The sequence below is a fragment of the Pongo pygmaeus genome, chromosome 1 (genome assembly GCF_028885625.2).
Source record: "Pongo pygmaeus isolate AG05252 chromosome 1, NHGRI_mPonPyg2-v2.0_pri, whole genome shotgun sequence".
NCBI classification, from domain to species: Eukaryota; Metazoa; Chordata; class Mammalia; order Primates; family Hominidae; genus Pongo; species Pongo pygmaeus.
In genome coordinates this window covers 223020734-223035487 of record NC_072373.2, presented here as the reverse complement: position 1 = coordinate 223035487, position 14754 = coordinate 223020734, and the positions used below count along the sequence as shown (strand labels likewise).

The 14754-nt window shown below is 50.1% G+C and overlaps 1 non-coding gene across 1 annotated transcript; it reads right to left on the bottom strand.

Moving 5' to 3' along the window:
- On the bottom strand, positions 1–163 carry LOC129022745 (U1 spliceosomal RNA). The gene has a single exon (XR_008496546.1). It is a non-coding gene; the product is annotated as a U1 spliceosomal RNA (small nuclear RNA).
- Positions 164–14754: the final 14591 nt, after the last annotated feature.

Genomic DNA, 14754 nt, shown 5'->3' with positions numbered 1-14754 from the left:
CAGGGAAGAGAGTGAATTGCAGTTCCCAACTACCACAAATGATGCAGTTGTGTTTCCCACATTTGGAGAAATGGCCGGGGTCAGCATATCCGGAGTGCAGGGCATGAGCCTCGCCCTGGGAAACCACCTTCGTGATCCTGGTACCTCCCCTGTGGATAAGTATTATTGACTAATGAGGTCATAATACCGTTTCTTAGAAAAGTGGAGTAAGGCTAGGCCCGGTAGCTTATGCCTGAAATGCCAGCACTTTGCAAGGCTGAGGCGGGAGGATCCCTTGAGCTCAGGAGTTTGATATCAGCCTGGGCAACAGAAGGAGACTCTGTCTCTATCAATTGGAAAAATAAACGAAAAAACAGAAAGCAAGTTTAGGAAATTTTGATTATGGGTGGAAATTGTAAACTTGGGATGAGAGGAAGGTCTTGGACATTATAAGTGGGTCGTATTCCCCAGGCTCGGTGAGTTGGTTTCGAGGGGCCAAAGACCACATTTTCAGTTCAGAAAAGGATTTGCCTGGAGGCCATAGGATTGCAGTGTCATCTGAAGAGCTCCATGCTGGGGACTTTTACAATGACCGGGACACAGAGCAGCGTTTCTTTTCTGGTTGTCTTTAGACTTAACATAATGATCCAGAAGCAGAGACTTCTGCTGCCAATCTGTAACTTTCTTTTCTAAACATATTTCCGTGGTCTCTGGGAGAATGCTAACATAAGAGACGGTGTGCGTGAGGCCGGGCGTGGTGGCTCACGCCTGTAATCTCAGCACTTTGGGAGGCCGAGGCAGGCGGACCACTTGAACCCAGGAGTTCAAGACCAGCCTGATCAACGTGGTGAAACCCTATCTCTACTAAAAATACAAAAATTAGTTGGGCTTGGTGTTTTGTGCCTGTAATACCAGCTACTCAAGAGGCTGAGACAGGAAAATCACTTGAACCTGGGATGTGGAGGTTGCAGTGAGCCGAGATCGTGCCGCTGCACTCCAGCCTGGGAGACAAGAGCCAGACTCCATCTCAAAAGAAAACCCCAGTGTGCGTGAACCTCGTGCAGCTATCAGCACGAGGTGGGCTCTGCGTCAACACAATGTTAGCTAATGCAGGACGCCACGGTGAATTACATCTCGTGTTTTCCATTTATCCCCCAATGATAGCAGTTTTTGTTTTTGTTTTTTTGTTTTTTGTTGTTTTTGAGATGGAATTTCACTCTTGTCACTCAGGCTGGAGTGCAGTAGCACGATCTTGGCTCACAGCAACCTCCGCCTCCCGGGTTCAAGCGATTCTCCTGCCTCAGCCTCCCAAGGAGCTGGGATTACAGGCACCCACCACCATGCCTGGCTAATTTTTGTATTTTTAGTAGAAACGGGGTTTCGCCATGTTGGCCAGGCTGGCCTTGAACTCCTGACCTCAGGTGATTCACCCGCCTCAGCCTCCCAAAGTGCTGGGATTACAGGCGTGAGTCACCGCGCCTGGTCGACAATAGCAGTTTTAAAAGAGAACAAAAATTATGGCCCATTGTCACAGTGAGGGTTTTGATAGGATTTATTAGTTATAAATATTTCTGATTTATACATCAGCTTCTTTGTTCTACCCTCCCAATGGCAGAAGAAATATTTATTAACCTCCCCTCTCATTGTCCACCAAGCCTAGGATCTGAGATGCTATGAAATTTCTCCTACAATAAATCTGGATTATAGGATGCACCTCAAAACATAGGAACCTTTGCACTGTTTTCCACTGCCACTAATTCTAAAATTTTCTCTTTTTTTTGAGATAAGGTCTTACTCTGTCGCCCAGGCTGCAGTGTAGTGGCACAATCACTGCTCACTGTGGCCTCAACCTCCTGGGCTCAAGCAGTGCTCCCACCTCAGCCTCCTGCGTAGCTGGGACTGCAAGCACACACCATCGTGCCTGGCTTATTCTTATTTTTTTGTAGAGATGGAGTCCCGCTGTGTTGCCCAGGCTGGTCTTGAACTCCTCCTGGCCTCAAGTGATCCTCCCACCTCGGCCTCTCAAAGTGTTGGGATTTTAGGTGTGAGTCACCACCCCTGGCCCTAGAAATTTTCATTGTCAAATGGACATCATTTCCCCAGGCTGGTGTTGGGAAGCTGGGGGATCCTGTGTTCTGTCCAGCACTGGGTTTTCCCGAGCAGAAAATGAGCCTTATCGTGTACTCGGAATCGTCAGATATTTGTAGAGCCAGAAAACATCTTGAAAATCATGTTATCTCTTTGCTTTTTGCAGATGAGGATGTCAAGACTTGGAGTAGGTGACAGTTGGCCTTGGGCTTCGGTGGCCAACCCATGACTACAAAAGCCCAAGAAGCCAGCAGGTCCCCCGGCTCCTCCACCAAGTGGCCTCTGGGTGATGGGGAAGCTTGTCCTCTGCTTTGTCACACACAAAATTCTAAAAGTCAGGATCCCAACGCATCAGCCTGGAGAGCCCGTCCAGGTGAGAGACACACACTGGAGGATGTGTTGGGGCCAGAGGCAGAGCCAGCAATGTCACTGCCAGGCCCCGTGCAACACGACAACCCGGGACTCCTGGTTCCAAAAGCAGGAGAAAAGCTTTTTCCTTTCCTCCCTTCACCTGTCACAGTGGTTTTTATTTGCGATTGAATAGTGTGCTCCCTGGGACGGAGGGTTCTCAAAGACATCTCTGGGAGTCTCACAGACTCAGGTGCCCAGGGGCAGGGTGCTTAATTCCCAACCCTGAAACCCTAACTGTCCTTGATCCCCCCTAGTCCGTGCCCTCCTGCCAGCAGATCCCTTGTCCCACTGGACTTCATTTACAAACCACAAAGTCAGAAAGAAAAGTATTAAGAAATCCAAGAGGGGCCGAGCACGTGGCTCACACCTGTAACTCCAGCATTTTGGGAGGCCGAGGTGGGTGAATCATCTGAGGTCAGGAGTTCAAGACCAGCCTAGCCAACATGGTGAAACCCCTTCTCTACTAAAATACAGAAATTAGCTGGGCATGGTGGCACACCCCTGTGATCCCAGCTACTCAGGAGGCTGAGGCAGGAGAATCGCTTGAACCCAGGAAGCGGAGGTTGCAGTGAGCCAAGATCGAGCCACTGCCCTCCAGCCTGGGTGACAGAGCAACACTGTCTCAAAAAAAAGAAATCCAAGAGGGCAACTGCAGAGAATTAAATCCCCTGGGTGGGCCCCTCTGAGGGCAGGCGTCTGTGCTTCCACAGTGGCCATAGGCCGGGGAAGACTGGCAAGAGGTGAGCAGCCTCTTGGATGTCTGCAATGGCTCCAGAGGTGACAGACACTCGAAGACCTGGGAGAATGCAAGCGTCAGGGCTGGGCACGGTGGCCCACGCCTGTAATTCTAACACTTTGGGAGGCCAAGGTGGGCAGTTCCCTTGAGCCCAGGAGTTGGCAACCAGCCTGAGCAACATGGTGAATCCCTGTCTCTACCAGAAAAAAAAAAAGAAAAAAGGAAAGAAAAGAAAGAAGAAAGAAAAAAAGAATGCAAACTTCATGTTTGGCTATAGCCTCCACTGAGGGGAGCCTCTCCAGTCCTGACTGCTGCATGCCCTGGGTGGCGGAGGAATTTGGGGGTGGACCTTTCTCAGTTGTATCTGGAAGAATTCTCAGGTTAGAGGGTGAAAAATATCTTTTTTATCCTTTCTCTTTTTCTTTTTTTTTTTTTATTTGAGATAAGGTCTTCACCTGGGTCTGTCACCCAGGCTGGAGTGCAGTGGTGCCATCAGGGCTCAATGCAGCCTTGACCTCCTGGGCTCAGGTGGTCCCCCCACCTCAGCCTCCTCGGTAGCTGGGACTACAGGTGCACACCACCACACCCAGCTAATTTTTATATTTTTTGTAGAGATGGGGTTTCACTTTATTGCTCAGATTGGTCTCGAACCCCCCAGGTTCGAGCAATCTGCCCTCCTCCGCCTCCCAAAGGGCTGAGATTACAAGTGTGACCCACTGCACCCGACCAATGTCATTTCTTAATGTGGATTTCCCCCTTAGGATGGGCACTCTGCCGAGAGATGTGGGAAAGAGTCTGCAAGCGGCCCCTTCTCCTGTCATCTGAATCTTTCATTTGGTAAAAGGAGGATTTATGTGGAATCTGGCTTTTCTGATAGCATCGACGTTCCTTCCCATGCCTTCTGAGTCTCTTTCTCTTAATTTGACTGTGGTCTCTGCTCTTTGCTGGACTCAGTGAGTATCTCACGCTCAGTTTTGGTGGAGGTCATGGATTTAACCCTTAGAGAAACCATGGGGCAAGACTCAAGCCCATGAAGCTATGAGATGGCGAACCCCACATGTGAAGGCACCACCTGGTAGTGAACATTCCCTGGGGGGCGACCTTGGTGTTTATTCATTTATCAAGAATCATGAGGCCGGGCGCGGTGGCTCACACCTGTAATCCCAGCGCTCTGGGAGGCTGAAGTGGGCAGATCACAAGGTCAGGAGTTCGAGACCAACCTGGCCAACATGGTGAAACCCCCTTCTCTACTAAAAATACAAAAAGTAGTCAGGCATGGTGGCGAGAGCCTGTAGTTCCAGCTACTCGGAAGGCTGAGGCAGGAGAATGGCGTGAACCTGGGAGGTGGAGGCAGTGAGCCGAGATCACGCTACTGCACTCCAGCCGGGCCAACAGAGCGAGACTCCATCTCAAAAAAAAAAAAAGAATCATGGCATCCAGCACTCTTCTAGGCACTTCACAAAACCATGCAGTTATTTTGTCCTGACCACAACCCTGAGGCAGGTGCTCTTATCATTCCTGGTCTTCGGATGCAGAGAGTGAAGCCCGGAGGGAGGGACTGCATACCAGGCTCCGATTCTCACTCCCAGAAAATGGGGAGCTGGAGCCAGCCCAGGGCTGTGCAGCTCCTGAGCCTGGTGCCTCAGGTGCTCCACTCCACTGCCTTGTGATCACCTGCAAGGGCTTTATGCACCCAGCACCCAGGCAGGAGGTGCAGGGAGCAGGTCTCTTTACCAGTTTAGTTGCCACATTCCCAAAAAGCATTGAGTCCTGGAGCAGAGATCGTTTCAGCGATAGTGAGTTTGGGAGATGCTGAGATCAACTCTTGGTGAGTCGTGGAGCTACCAGGCTACTCTGCCTGGGGAGGAACAGGTGGCTACTCTCTGGAACATTCCAGTTACTCAAGAAGGCTGAGGCAGGAGAATCGCTTGAACCCAGGAGGCAGAGGTTGCGGTAAGCTGAGATCATGCCACTGCACTTCAGCCTGGGCAACAAGAGCGAAACTCGGTCTCAAAAAAAAAAAAAAGAAGGGAGGAGTGATATTAAAAGAGCCTGTTCTAAGGACAAAGGCCCCCACTTGTGCAAAACTAATTATCAGAACCATGGCTAGAAAACTCACAGAGTTTGGGCAGGCCACCTCCACCCTCATTTCCTCCCCTAAGTACCCCTCTACAGACATCTGCTACCTAAGAACACACGAACACAACGTGGACCTATGGCCCTGTTATTCCAGCTTGGAAAAAAAAAATCACACCAGGTTGACTCGGTTGGGCTCTGCACCCCAAATGCCATAGCAGCCTCCGGGGGAGGCGGGGAGTGCTGTGTTGGCCCCTCATGCTTGCTGGACTTTCCGCCAGCCTGCCCTCTTTAGCGCTGGTCGGGCTCTGTGGTGGATATGTCGAAAGTTAGGGGAACATTGAGTCATCTCCTCCCTTTCAGCTGCGGCATATTTCTGGGAATGCGAAGCACATTTGAGCGACGTGACATTCCTTACCTCACGGCAGCAAGGCAACTGCCCACTTCCTTTCGAGTCATGTTGCATCATCTTTCAGAACAGGACTAAACAAATAGGCTTGATACATGGCTTTAGGAAAGAAAAGCAAGTGTGCACGTTTGAACCCCACCCTCTCCATGTGCAAGGGCACGATTCTCCTGCCCCCGAGGGAGAGAGGGCACACACTGTTGTGGTTATTCTCCTGCCTTTCCATAGATAAGAACCACATATATGTGTTCTATGCGCATCTCATAATCACAAAAAAGAGGCATGTGACATTCAATATAGGTGTGTTTCCTAACACACATGTCAGAGGCATCTATGGCTACATCAGTTCTAGTGATGGGCATTGCAGTTTTAAAAATTCTTTGTCCTTGTCATCTTGGAATAAGTCACAGGAAAGGTAAATGATCTATGTACCCTTTGGCCTGTGGATCAACTTTTATACATCTAAACCCGAGAAAAATGTTATTTATTAGCAGGAGAGTGAACAAACATTTCAAGCTTGCAGAGGGAAGCTGGGGGTGCAGAGAGGATGCAAAAGTGAACAGAACGGGCATCTGCTCTCAAGAGGCTGCAGGGTCATGATGGAGACAGAGCCCTGTGGAGCAGGATTCGTGGGCAGTGGACAGTGCACCAAGTGTTTGCTCAGGGGAGCAGGACCCGGAGGGGACCTGGAAATACAAGCTCCAGGAAGGATGTCTGAGCCCAGTGGGGGCTGCTGGGATAATGAGAAAGAGTCTCTGTGCAGGTGGTGGGCACTCACAAAGAGGGGTGGGAAAGTGCTGAGCACAGCTCCATCCCAGGCTGGAAACGGACTCTGCATCCAGAGCCACGGGGCCTGTGGAAGCCATGCTGGGACTGGGACACCTCCAGATGTTCAATGGTAGGGGGACTGTAGCCATCTAAGTCTTGAGCAGAGAGTGACCTGCTGCAGATATGCCTTGGGAAAGTCATCCCGGTGACACACTGAAATTTGTCCTGGGAAAGATTGAAGGTGGGGACACATTAGGAGGCCATGTCAGTGCTGCAAACAGGGCTGGAATGACAGCCAGGTCTAGAGCAAGCGAGATGGGGATCACACAGCAGTGGTGCAATCGCAGTTGTGTGTGCGGAGCACTGACCCTCTGATCACACGGTGCTGCACGCTTACGCGAGCTGTCTCATTTCACCATCAGAACCGCAGCCCTACGTGGCAGGTCAGCTATCACCCTATCTTACAGATGAAGAAACTGAGGCTCAGGGAAGAGAGAGAGCTGCTCACTATCACACACTATGTAAGCAACAGGGCCGGGACAAAAAGGGAGGTCTATCTGATTCCATTCTCTCCCTTTAGAGTGAAATAACAGAATTGCTTGAAACCCAGGTAACTGTAGAGGGAGAGGGAGGTATTCTGGTGGCTTCTGTCGGGAGGCCTCAGAGAACAGATGACGTGACTAAGATGGGGGCAGGCAGGTGGGGGAGGAGGAACTTGTAGCTAGGCTGAGTGGGACCAGGTGAAAATTTGACACCAACAAAACACTACTGGTGGTATTGATGGTCTAGGATTGGAGCTATAGACCCGAGGTTCCTATAAAAGACTGGGGCTAGAAGTGTCCCCTTGCTACAAAAGGAAGATGTTTTTACGTATTGCTGGAGTAAGAAAGCAAGGTGCAAACAACGTCATAGGAGAGTGCCCTGAGAGTCTGTCACATGCCAGGCACTGGCTAAATGCCATGCATCCTGTGATGGCCTTTGGCGCGGCGCTACTGTCACCTTCAGTTTATAGATGAGGAAACAGACACTCAGAAACATTAAGTAACTTGTCCAAGGACACGGAGGTAGTAAGAGGTGAATCTGGGACTCGAGTTGAAGTCAAACTTCCAAGTACATCTGCAGAGACAAAATATGGGAAGAATTCACCTAATTGAGGGTTACAAAACTGTTTGCTGGGACTGTAGGCTCCTCACATTCCCTTTATTTTATTTTCTTTTATTTTTTGAGATGGAATCTCACTCTGTTGTCCAGGCTGGAGTGCAGTGGTGCAATCTCGACTCACTGCTACCTCCATCTCCCGGGTTCAAGCAATTCTCCTGCCTCAGCCTCCCGAGGAGCTGGGATTACAGGCACACGCCACCACGCCAGGCTAATTTTTATATTTTTAGTAGAGACAGGGTTTCACCATGTTGCCCAGGCTGGTCTTGAACTCCTGACTTCAGGTGATCTGCCCACCTCGGTCTCCCAAAGTGCTGAGATTACAGGCTTGAGCCACCACACCCGGCCACATTCCCTTTGTTTGCATATCTGTATTCTCTAAACTGTCTATACTTAATATGCAATATTTTTGTAATAGGGAAAATAAGTTTTAGGAAAGCAAAACGGTGAAAGTGTGAACCGGTAGACACGGTAGACATTTTGGAAGACAATTTGCCAACATCCATCAAAAGCTGAAAAATTGGCCTATTCCTTGACACAGAAATTCTTTGACACAGAAATTTGGCCTGGGTGTTGAATAGGACACTGAAGGACAAGGAGGAACTTATCCATGGAGGGGGTAGGGTGAGTGCAAATTCCAGAAAAAGGGAACCGCATTGTCTGCAAAAGCCTGATGGCAGGACAGTCTGTAACTGATTCCAGCCCAGTTTCTCGGCAGACTCTCCTGCTTGTCAATTATACAGACAACTGGGGCACCCTCACCCCTACCCCAACACCACCACTCAGATCTCCAGAATCAGAGTCCACAGAGGTGGGGTCAAGGAGTCTGAATTTTTATTTTATCCATCCATTGCCTTGGGTTAGTCCCATGACCAGTAAGTTTGGGAAATACTGGCTGCTGCAGGAGGCATCAGGAACTGCTCTGGGAAAGCTGGATGGAGCCGAAAGGAAATGGTCTCGGATGCCAAGTGGAATTTAAATTTAATACCCAAGCCTGTTGTTTCTTTTCTTTCTTTCTATGGGAGATGTCACAAATTCTGCACCAGAATCTCACAAATCACAAAGAACTTACTCATGTAACCAAACACCACCTGTTTCCCAATAACTATGGAAATAAAAAAAAAATTTTAATAATAAAAAAATTAAAAAACAAAATTTTGATGAAGGGATAACCCTTTCCCCAGAAAGACTCCCCCTCCCCCGACACTTGAACACATTTTCAGAGACCCAAGAATCAGCTCTCTGGAACCCAGTGGAAGGACCTCGGGACAGTGATTTAAACTGAGAGGGGCCTGATCATATCAGAAAGCCAACTAATCCCATGACAGTGCAGAGACCAGGCAGATGGGGGACCGGCTAACGGTGCCTGAGAAGCAAGTGAGGTTGGGAACTGAAGCAGGGGACCTTTGGGGCAATGGAGGGGGTGGGTGAGGTCTGGAAGGAGGAGAGCGCACATGGGACTCATGTGGGGGTGCAGGATTGAAAGGTGAGGGAGGCTTCCCTCTTGGAGAGCCCCTGGGCAGAGCCGGGGGTGTTGGAGGTACAGGGACAATGTACCTGGACCATTTCCAGTTTACAATGAGTAGAACCGTGAGGAATTCAAGCAGAGCTTCCTGGAAAGCCATGGAAATTCAGGTAGAAAGGGAAAGGGGGCCGAGGCTGAAGATCTGATGCTGCTTGAGTGTGGATGATGGCTGATTTTTCCTGGGGATCCCCGGCCTGCTCCAGGAAGGGGCTGTAAAACAACACAGAAAACAAGACCTGGAGGAACCCACCTAGCAGGGGCAGGCAGAGAGGAGCCCGTGGAAGGGGAGAATCAGGGGAGATAGAGCAACAGAGACAGAGAGACAGACCGAGACAGGGGGACAGAGACCCAGAGATCAAGGGGCGGAAAGGCCATTGGGCTGGGCAGCTCAAAAGTCACTGGGGGTCCTTAAAAGTCTTTCTTTTGCTAACTGTGCCATGAATGTCCTTGTCCTCAGTAAAGACATGACCAAGTGTTTAGAGATAGGAGACATGACCTCTGCAATTTACTTGCATAAATGGTTTAGAAAAAAATCCTTATCTATTTGGAGAGAGTGATAAAGCCAGTGTGGCAAAATGCACCCCCATGGAGAAACTAGGCCCAGGGTTTGTAGGAGTTCTTGGTCATATTCTTGCAATGTCTTTAAGTTTGAAATTATATAAACACAAAAATTCCCTTGCTTTAAAAAGAATACTTGGAGGATTTTGATGATGGTGGGTTAGCCAGCTTGGACAAAGCTTAGAGAGCAGTTTCACAGTGAAGGGAAGGAAAAGGAGGCAGTGACCCTTTTTTTTCTTTCTTTCTTTTTTTTTTTTTTTTTTGAGACTCCCAGGCTGGAGTGCAGTGGCCTGATCTCGGCTCACTGCAACCTCTGCCTCTCGGGTTCAAGCAATTCTCCTGTCTCAGCCTCCTGAGTAGCAGGGATCACAGGCGTGCACCACCACGCTTGGCTAATTTTTGGTTTTTTAGTAGAGACGGGGTTTCACCACGTTGGCCAGGCTGGTCTGGAATGCATGACCTTGTGATCCGCTCGCCTTGGCTTCCCAAAGTGCTGGGATTATAGGCGTGAGCTACCGCGCCCAGCCTTTTCCTCTTTTTTTCTTTTTTCTTTTTATTTTTGAGACAGGGTCTTGCTCTGTCGCCTAGGCTGGAGTGCAGAGTCACCATCACAGCACGCTGCAGCCTCAACCTCCCGGGCTCAAGCAAGGACAGTCAGTGACTGATTCTAGCCCAGTTTCTCCATTAGATTCTTCTGCTTGTCAGTTATACAGATTCCTGGGGCACCCTCAGCCCTACCCCAACACCACCACTCAGACCTTCGGAATCAGAGTCCACAGGAATCTGAATTTTTATCCAGTGCCTTGGGTCATTCCTGTGACCAGTAAGTTGCAGCCTCACGAGTAGTTGAGACCACAGACCCGGCTAGGGTGGTATTGATTGATTGATTGATTGAGACCATAGACCCGGCTAGGATGGGATTTTTTTTTTTTTTTTTATGGGGAACAGGGAGGAGGAGAAGGTGCTCGTGCTCGGGCACACTTCAGGGCTGAAACAACTGTCCCAGAGAAGAGGGCGAGGGGAGGGGACCGGAGAGCAGAGGGAGGCGAGGGAGCAGAAGAAGGAGCCCCAGGTGGGAGGATGGGGGTCTGCCCAGCTTGGCCCGGGAGTGCAGTGGGGGGGCGTCCTCCCGACTAAGGGCAAAGGAGGTGACGGCGGGGACGTCGCCGCGTGACGGGGAGGGCTCGGCCGAGCCGCCGCGGGGCCACAGGAAGCGGTCGCCCTTTGAAGGCGCAGAGGCGGCGCTGGGTCAGCCAGGCCAGCTTGTCGGGGAGCGGCCGCCCGCGCACGGCTGGGGCCGGGGCCAGGGCCGGAGGGCGCCGCAGGAAGGGGCCGGGGCCGGAGCGGCTTCTCTCCCCGCAGCCGGCGCCTCCACGCGGCGGTGAAGCTCGCGCGTGGGCTGTAGCAGTTTCGGGCGTGCACGTGTGCGGAGGCTCCTGCCTCTGCGGAGCTCGCGCCCTGAAGAGCCTTCCAGGAGGGTTTGGAGCCCGAGTTTATGTTTCCCCAGCCCCGGAACCCAAACCTGCTCCAAGTGCGCATCTGCGCGGCGGCCGACGGGGACGCAGCCCGGTGTCCACGGCAGGTCCCCGGAGCAACGTCTCTTGGAGCCTGTGCAGAGGCTGGGCTTGGCGAGGGAGGGGGTGCTGCCGGGGACACCCGCGCAGGCAAAAGGAGGACGCTAGTGACCCATCCTTTCTCGCAGTGCGCTTTAATTTCGACAAACCCTCCATTCCCTTGTGTCCCCTTCTCCAGCTGCAAAATTAAAAGTATCCAGGGCCGGGAACGATGGCTCCAGCCTGTAATCCCAGCACTTTGGGAAGCCAAGGCAGGAGGATCGCTTGAGACCAGGAGTTGGAAACCAGCCTGAGCAACATAGGGAGACCCTATCTCTACAATTTAAAAAAAAAAAAAAAAAAAGCTAGTCGTGGTGGTGCGTGACTGTGGTCCCAGCTACTTGGGAAGCTGAGGCAGGAGGATCACTTGAGCCCAGTGGGTTGAGGCTGCAGTGAGCCATGATCATGCCATTGAACTCCAGCCTGGGTGACAGTGAGCCCCTGTCTCAAAATAAAATGGGAGACCGGGGGAAAGTGGATGTGGCTCAGGCCAGGGACTAGGGTGAGGCTGTGGGTGCAAAATTAAAGGAGGGGTGTTAAAAAAAAAAAAAAACAGTACGCAATATAAATACTATTTTAGTGCAGTGTTTTTAAAAATACAAATTAATGCAAACAAGTCATCATGAGCAAGAGATTTTTTTAAATCTAGATAGAGACAGGATCAGGTTATTTACTTTTTTACTTATTTATTTTTGAGACAGAGTCTCACTCTGTTGCCCAGGCTGGAGCACAGGAGTTGATAAGTACCAGGCGCCCAATAAGCTCCACTGCGGACTTCATGCAGGCCTTCCAGGGTCCCACAGGTAGCCTGGGGAGGACCTTGGCTGGTGGATGCTTTTCCATGATGGAGAGGCTTTTGCTTAGGGAATAGGTTTATCCTCAGAGTATGACTCGGACACCAGTTGCCTTGTCTTTGGAGGGAGGAGGGAGACCCACTCAGCTTGCCTCTGGGACTGGACCAGAGGCTGAGAGCCCAATCTTTGGGGTGAAGCCACATTTGGGGCTGCCACGACCTGGGATGTAAAGGGTGTTAGCCCACAAGGATGTGCATGCTTCACATGAAATGTGGCCCAGCCCCCGTCGGGGGAGCCCACCCAACTTCCATAAAGGAGGAAGGTCCAGATCACTCCTGCAGCCTCCCTGTCCCCTGAGCCCCTGTCTAGCCCTGCTCCTAAAGTCATTTTCAAGAAAGACACCTGGATTTATGGAAAACAGAACTTTGGAATCCTCAACCACTGTCATCTGCTCCTAGATGGTCATTTCCATCTGTGGTCAGAGCTACCACATTAGACTTTTGAGGAAAATGATGACTTGGTTCTTGCGTCACTCTGAAGGTCAGATACCCACATCCTCTTAAACTTGTGCTTCTCTTCGGAGCTCCATAGGGTGACATGAAACCCTGTTTGGCAGAGACAGCATGTGCCGTAGAGGAGTTTCATAACATGCCCTGAGGGACCTGCTTCCTCTCCTTCCACCCCGACATCTGATGGAATATGCTCTCAGCTGAGGGAAAGCCCTTTATTTTTATTTTTTGAGACAGGGTCTCACTCTGTTGTATAGGCTAGACTGCAGTGACACAATCTTGGCTCACTGCAGCCTCGACCTGCTGGGTTCAAGCAGTCTTCCCACCTCAGCCTCCAAGTAGCTGGGACTACAGGCATGAACCATTATGCCTGGCTGGAAAGCTACTTTAGAAATGTTTTAAAAAACACACACACACACACACACACACACACACACACACAAAATGGGACATAAAGAAATAGGTTTCAAGGCTGGACACAGTGGCTCATGCCTGTAATGCCAGCACTTTGGGAGGCCAAGGCAAGCGGATCACTTGAGGCCAGGAGTTCCAGACCAGCCTGGACAACATAGTGAGACCCCGTCTCTCTCTGTCTCTCTCTATATATCTATAGACATAGATATACATATACAGATAAATAGATGTAGATATAGACAGATATATCTACAGATATAGATAGGTATATCTATATAATCCCATCTTTATATATACAATAAAATTAAAAAAGAAATGGGTTTCAAAGCTGCCCCAAGCTTGCCACCTCCCATGTATTAATTGTGATGACTTACAGAAATTTCCCAGCATTGCCCAGCAAGGGTGTGGACTTACAGTCCCGGTAAACGATTCTGGCAAAAACTCTGGACTCGGACGTGAACGTGCCTTGGCCTGGGAAGTGTTTAAGGAGAATCTTTGGGGTTCTCCGCAACGCTGAAGGAAGCCCAATCTGGTTCTTTCACATTTGCCCGGAACAGCTGGATGTTCCATGATCTCTCATGAGTCAGGGCCTATTGAATTTATTTTACATTTATTTTGAAAAACCTCGGATTTGGTTGGGCATGGTGGCTCACGCCTGTAATCCCAGCACTTTGGGAGGCCGAGGTGGGTGATCACCTGAGGTCAGAAGTTTGAGACCAGCCTGGCCAAAATGGCTAAAGCCTGTCTCTACTAAAATTATAAAAATTTGCTGGACATGGTGGCACACACCTGTAATCCCAGCTACTAGGGAGGCTGAGGCAGGAGAATCGTTTGAACTGGGAGGCGGATGTTGCAGTGAGCCAAGATCGTGCCACTGCAGATCTCATGCAGAGTAAGACTTCATCTGAAAAAAAAAAAAAAAAAAAAAAATGAAGGAAGGAAAGAGAGAAAGAAAAGAAAAGAAAAGAAACAAAACGAAACTCGGATTTGGCTGAAGCCATCTCTCATTCAGTTCTAGATTGTAAAACTCCATTTGCCCAGCAGTTGAGTTTAAAAGAAAGGAACAGAATATAATGCTCTTTTGTTTAATTTTGCTTTTACTCTTTCCAGCAAATGCATCTGTGGGTGGAAGTGGATGGATCACAGACCTACAGTGTGAGGCTGAGATTCTGCAGTGTTGGGTGACTCTCTGGGGCCCCGCAACCACACAGGCAAGCTGGAAGTGCTCTGCGCCTGTTTTGTTTTCAGGTAGATGGGTGCACGTGGCATCAGGAGGACCTGCAAAGGGCAGAAGAAACATTACAAGAAAGTTGAGGCTGGGTGTGGTGGCTCACGCCTGTAATCCCAGCACTTTGGGAGGCTGAAGCGAGAGGATTATTTGAGCCCAGGAGCTCGAGATCAGCCTGGGAAACATAGTGAGACCCTGTCTCTACAAAAAATAAAAAAATTAGCTGAGCATGTTAGTGCATGTCTGTAGTTCCAGCTACTCAGGAGGCTAAGGCAGGAGGATTGCTTGAGCCCAGGAGTTTGAGGCTGCAGTGAACCATGAATGCACTACTGCACTCTGGCCTGGGCAACAGAGCCAGACACTGTCTCAAAAAAAAAAATAAAAATAAAAAGCTGTGGCAGAAAATACTGACCACCTAAATTGGCCTGCCCTGGGGGCCGGGAGAGCTCCCGTCAAGATCACCCTCAGCCTAGATGCCACCGATACAGCCT